The sequence below is a fragment of the Otolemur garnettii genome, unplaced genomic scaffold (genome assembly GCF_000181295.1).
Source record: "Otolemur garnettii isolate 467f Iridium unplaced genomic scaffold, OtoGar3 scaffold00008, whole genome shotgun sequence".
Classification (NCBI taxonomy): domain Eukaryota; kingdom Metazoa; phylum Chordata; class Mammalia; order Primates; family Galagidae; genus Otolemur; species Otolemur garnettii.
Genome location: NW_003852403.1, coordinates 32,735,733 through 32,741,406, shown reverse-complemented (window position 1 = coordinate 32,741,406; position 5,674 = coordinate 32,735,733). Strand labels below are relative to the sequence as shown.

The 5,674-nt window shown below is 39.8% G+C and overlaps 1 protein-coding gene across 6 annotated transcripts in view; it reads left to right on the top strand.

The window, feature by feature from the left end:
• The window catches only part of SGMS1 (sphingomyelin synthase 1), a 158,155-nt gene that overhangs the window by 86,798 nt on the left and 65,683 nt on the right, over positions 1–5,674 (top strand). For 3 of the 6 annotated variants that reach the window (XM_023509621.1, XM_023509620.1, XM_012801424.2), the window contains one exon: positions 2,007–2,129. The exons of 2 other annotated variants lie outside the window; for them this stretch is intronic. The gene's annotated coding sequence lies outside the window, so the exon portion shown is untranslated. Of the gene's footprint in view, positions 1–2,006; positions 2,242–5,674 lie in introns of all 6 variants that reach the window. One more of the 6 variants, XM_023509622.1, reaches the window with a different exon arrangement.

Sequence of the window (5,674 nt, the reverse complement as noted above, 5' to 3'; positions counted from 1 at the left end):
TGCACCACTCAGTGGTGGAGTGCTCAGGCTTGGTTGGAGCTGCACCACTCAGTGGAGGGAGTGCTCAGGCTTGGTTGGAGCTGCACCACTCAGCAGGGTGCGTGCTCAGGCTTGGTTGGAGTTGCACCACTCAGTGGAGGGTGTGCTCAGGCTTGGTTGGAGTTGCACCACTCAGTGGTGGAGTGCTCAGGCTTTGGGGCACATTCCTGGGGCTCTGCTCCAGACCTCGGAGTGAGGTGTGACCTCGGACACCTCACTTAACCATGGGGTGCCTGACTTCTCAAGACCTAGGTTCCTTACCTGGCTATAGGTATTTCTGTCCCTTTCTGTAGAAATGATTTGTGTTTAATGAGCTTGTACTTGTAAAAGAGCTTAGGTCATAGTAGATGTTTAGTATTAGCACCCACCAGATTATGGGTTATGAAAGAGATGGGTTCTGTAGGTTTGTTCTTAAGTTGAATTTATATGTGTTGGAACAGGTACACTTACCTGTTACCTGTAGTAGCCTCCATTTGTAAGTGTGAGTTGTGTATCAGTCAGATGTTTGTAATGTGGGGACTTGCTGTAATAGTTTCTGTTCCTAAGTGTGACTTGCATGTAAATTGGATGTTTGTAACTCGGAATTTACCATAATAGCCTCTGTCCATAGGTATGACTTGTACATAGGTCAAATGTTATCACTCTGGGACTATACATGTCAGCTGTTATCATTTTCCTCCCTGTGAAGAGGAATATAGGAAGGAAAGAAGCAAGGGGCCAATGTCCCATAGGTGGGCCAAGGGCTTTCGGAAAAAAGAACTTGGACTCTTGGACCCTGTTCAATTCTCTGCATAAATTGCTAGGCAATTAAGGCCTGGGAAAATTCAGGGCTCTTCAGAGTAATTTAGGAGTCGTCTGGGGCATTGGACCTCTTCCTGGCCTGGGAGCCAGAGCATGAAGCCTTGCCCATCCAGATGGTTTGTGCGGAGAGCTACACACACAGACACCATTTCTTTGTAGCATGTAGGTTTCCAGCTTGGCATTGAGCAAACATAGTGGCTGCTAACTTCCTGGCCTTTAAGGTATGGATGCTGGAGAGCGTGGCTAGTGATGACAGTATCCCATAGAAGGGCTGTTGTATCACATTGATGTTCTAATTATCTCAACTGCTTTAATGCTTTTGTGCTATAACTACCATCTAAAGGATAGGCAATCCTGCAGTGTAGTAAATCTTGTCCTTTCATGTTTATAAATAATGATGTGTATTTCCAAAGTGGAGGTTGAATCCACAAAGACTGTGGTATAGTAACTCACTTTATATTGTAATTCTTTATGTTGTCTGGTAGAGAAGTGTTTAAATTTTTGACTTGCCTCTCAGACTAGTAAGGCTGGTTTTAAGTTGATTTTCTCATTCTTTCAAGGTTAGATGTATATTTTAAAAGGAACAATTATTTAACAATGTGTTTTAACTACCATATGTTAGGTATCCTAGAGTTGCCCTTTTATATAAATCTAAACTCCAGTGTTAACTCCGGAAACAGCTGCAGAGATGTTTGTGATGTCTTAGCCTAAAACTCCCCGCCAGCAAGCCCAGCACGCAGAGGGTAATGGTTTTGTGAGAGAGAACCCTCCATAATATATAGTAGGGGTTCAGTTCTTGCATTATGTGGTTAATGTGCTAGAAACCAATGTGCTAGAATTTTGTTTACTCAGACTCTAGTCACAAAACCTGTTTATCCAAGGACAAAAAAAGAGACATGCTGTTGATACTCCCACAGTGAGGCCCTCCCTGCCTTCCCCACTCATCTGATGTCCTTCCATCTCCCAGAATTCCCCAGGCACCTTTCTTATCAAATCTCAGATTCCTTTATTTTAGTTCACAGTGCTTATTTTGCAGAAAAAGAATAACTCACTTAAAAAGTAATAACAGTGATTTCATGGAGTGGTAATAAATTCTAGGCACTAAGTGCTTTAAGTGTATTATTTAATCTCCATACTAATTTTATAACAACTTCATAACTTTTCAGGTAGCTTTGTTTTTATGGTACAGTGAAGGAAAGAGGACAAGGGAAATAAACATCGTGAAGAAGGTCACATGACAGGAACTTGGAGAGCGGACATTGGAGCCCGAGTCTACCGGATTTCAAAAGGTCTGTTCTTAGTCTGGACTTTACCATCGTAATAGCTGCCATGTATTGAAGACTTAATCTTCCCGAACCAAGCTGACAGAAGCCGCTCTCTGAGGTTAAGCAAGGGCTCAAGGTCAGTGTTAGCAGTAATAGAACAGATGGACAGCATGTGCCCTTTGATACCATCACTGAGGTGAACACATCACCATTTCTGGTATTCTGTCAAGGTTATGAAAGATGAGGAGAGATTGAGGAACTGCCACCTGTGAGAGGACAAGAAAGAGACACAGGACTAAAATATTGGGGAACAGAGGAAAGGCTATAGGATGTAAAACTGGTGAAATTCAAAGAAAAAATGTCTTTTAGTTAATAGTGCTGTAACAACTGTGTGGCTTTGATAATTGTACCATCCTTGTCTAAGTTGTTGACACGGAGAAAGCTAGGTGAAGGGTATGACTCAGTTTTCTATTACAGCTACTTTTCTGTAAATCTAAGGTTATTTCAAAGTAAAAAGTAGAAAGAATGTTTTAAAAACCCTGTGAGGTTGATATTTATTTTCATTTTAGGAGGACGAAACAAGAGGCTGAAATGTTAAGTAACATACTCAAGACCGTAACAGTGGTAGAAATTAGTGAAGAAAGGAGAGTAATTTCTAACCCAGTCTTGGAGATTTCAGAGCACATGTGTCTTAGTCCGTTCAGGCTGCTATAACAAAATGACACAGCCTGAGTGGCTTATAGATAGCAGGGGTTTCTTTCTCACAGTTTCTTGAGGCTGTGAAGTCCAAGATCAAGGTGCTGGCTGGTTCTCTGTCTTCCTCCTGGGTGACCTTTTTCTCATTGTACTCACATGGTGGGAGGGCCAAAGAAGTTTTCTGGGGCCTCTTTTTAAGGGCACTAAACCCATTCATGAGGGCTTTTTTCACTACCTAATCACCTCCCAAAGTCCCTGTCTCCTACTGTCATTACTTTGGGGATTAGAATTTCAACATATGCATTTGGGGTGGGGGATAAATACAAGTAATCACTTTATAGCACCAGTTAACTGCTGTGCTTTACGGCTATCTTATGTTAAAAAGCAGCCCCCAGCAAATCCTATTTTTATTAGTCTTTATTTTATGCTGAGAAAAATGGTATCTTGAACCTGTTTTTTAAAAAGCAATGCATATAATTTATTAATAACGTGATATACCTATTTGTATGTCATGTGTGTGTCTGAATAGAGAACAGTCATAATTTTATATTTAAGGCAATTAAACCCCACATGAAACAGTATACAAATTCAAAGTGGTTTTTTTTCCTGAGGAAAATAAAGAGTAGTCGTCATAAGTTGTTGTAATATTTTAAAGTAACATATACATCGTGTGTCTCCAAATTACAAATGTCTTATTTATCTCTCTTCTTGTTGCCCAACTTTCTCAGATTTTCTCTGTGAATATGGTTGGTAGAGTTATATACAAGTAAAGCTTATACTGTTTAATTCAGAAGATGCAAGAAGAAAACCATCATTTTGCTTTAGTAAAAGACAGTTTGAAAAAAACATGTAGACTATTTTGAAATTTTAGTCCAAAAAGAAGAATACAAGTTTGACAGTCCTATATAAATATTAAAATTTTTATAAAATGTGATTACAATAGAAATCTTTTAAACTTGAAAAAAAGGAAGAAATGGATCTTTTGACTTTGTTTCCCACCAACTTAATGGTGAACTTTTTGGTGTAATAGGATTAGTTTGTAGTACAAAGATCAAACTTCGGAGCACTCCCTCTGTGTCCTCATCTGTAAAATCAAAACTCTTTGCTGAGTGAATTGGATAATTTTATAAAGTACTTTCAAATGAAGGGCTTCAAGGTGTATTTGCTTCTTATAAAAACCTTTTTTTCTCCTTTTGTATCAAGAACCAACGTATGCAGTTTGTGACTTCTGAAGTGAAGCACCTGCTTCTGAAGACTTTGACCTTTGTTATTCGATTTACCTGTGTCAGGTGTTTCATAGAAATACAGGAAACAGGTTGCTGTCTGCCAAGACATTGCATCAGCTGGCATACTGTGGTGCTGTTTTTAATAAAAGTGATTCCTGTGGCCATTTGATAGAACTAGAAGCTCATAAAATGAAGCCCAGAGTAATAAATAGCCTATAAAGTTTAGTTTCGTAAGACCAGAACTATTTCAGGGACTGTTTTTGAGAGAACCTGTAACTTACATTTGTCTGCTAAATTTAGTCTCTTGGCTTGCCGAGTCTCTCCTCTCCATTTCTGTTTATAAGAGAGGAAGGGTATTTGGGTTTGGCTTTTTTAGTCACAGTGAGGGTCAGAGATGGGGCAGATGGGTGGATGTATATGTTTTAAAAAGCACCCACCCTTAAAACATCTATTAATTTTTATGCACTTTTAGTGGTTATAAAAGTATTCATTGTAATAAATTTTTAACTATGAGAAGATACACAGAATTATTAAACCATCAGGAGTAATTTCTACCTACTTTTGTATGTAGACCTAAATTCCTATGTTCTGTGCTGATATATCTATGATACAGATATCTCAGAACCATGATCATGCTGTACATTTGCTGAATATAAAATTACTTAAAATTAGCAGTAAAGAATATTACATGCATTTTTTTCATACCTTTTCATATCTTCTTTTCCAAGAAGCTAATTTGCAGTTGTGTAGAGTTGTTTACAAGGGTACAACTGTGCTTGATTAATTTCCTGTCGTGCATGCGGACTTCCCCTTCTATCCCACTGCTGAGCTTGGCTGATATCAACTGAATCCCACAGGTCAGAAGTCAAACTTAATTCCAATTCTTAATTCCTAAGATTACCACCATGTAAAACTTACCTAATATAAAAGAAATAGATGTGTGTGTTCATATATGATCTAAAAGTCTAATTTTATCTAATAGTTTCAACTTTAATAATCTGAGAAAAATTGTTAAAAATGAAAGAATGATGACCTGACTTTCACTCGTTTGTTCACAGTTGCAGAGGGGCCCACGGGTACCACCTTCTCCCTCCTCAAACCTGGTAGCAGGGAGATGCTAACGTCTAGCCAGCACACTAGTTAGACTCGCGTTCTTCCCTGCCCTTCCCTGTTTTTCTTCTACACTGTGGTTAGACCCCTAGAAGGTACGAGAGAAGGTTGGAGTGAAGGCACACTTGCTTGCCTAAGCTGTGCTGGGCCACCCTTAGGACTTTCCCCAGCCTGCTGCGAGGCCCCTCGTCTGGGTCCTCCTTACTCACAGGCTGAGTAGGGTTGGTTTTTTTTCTTTCTTTCTTTCTTTCTTTTTTTTTTTTTTTTCTGAGACAGTCTCACTTTGAATGCGGTGGTGTCACAGCTCACAGCAACTTCAAACTCTTGGGCTCAAGTGATCCTCTTGCCTCAGCCTCCTGAGTAGCTGGGACTACAGGCACCCACCACAACGCCTAGCTAGTTTTTTAGAGCTGGGGTCTTGCACGTGCTCAGTCTGGTCTTTTTTTTTTTTTTTTTGAGACGGAGCCTCAAGCTATCCCCCTGGGTAGAGTGCCATGGCATCACAGCTCACAGCAACCTCCAACTCCTGGGCTCAAG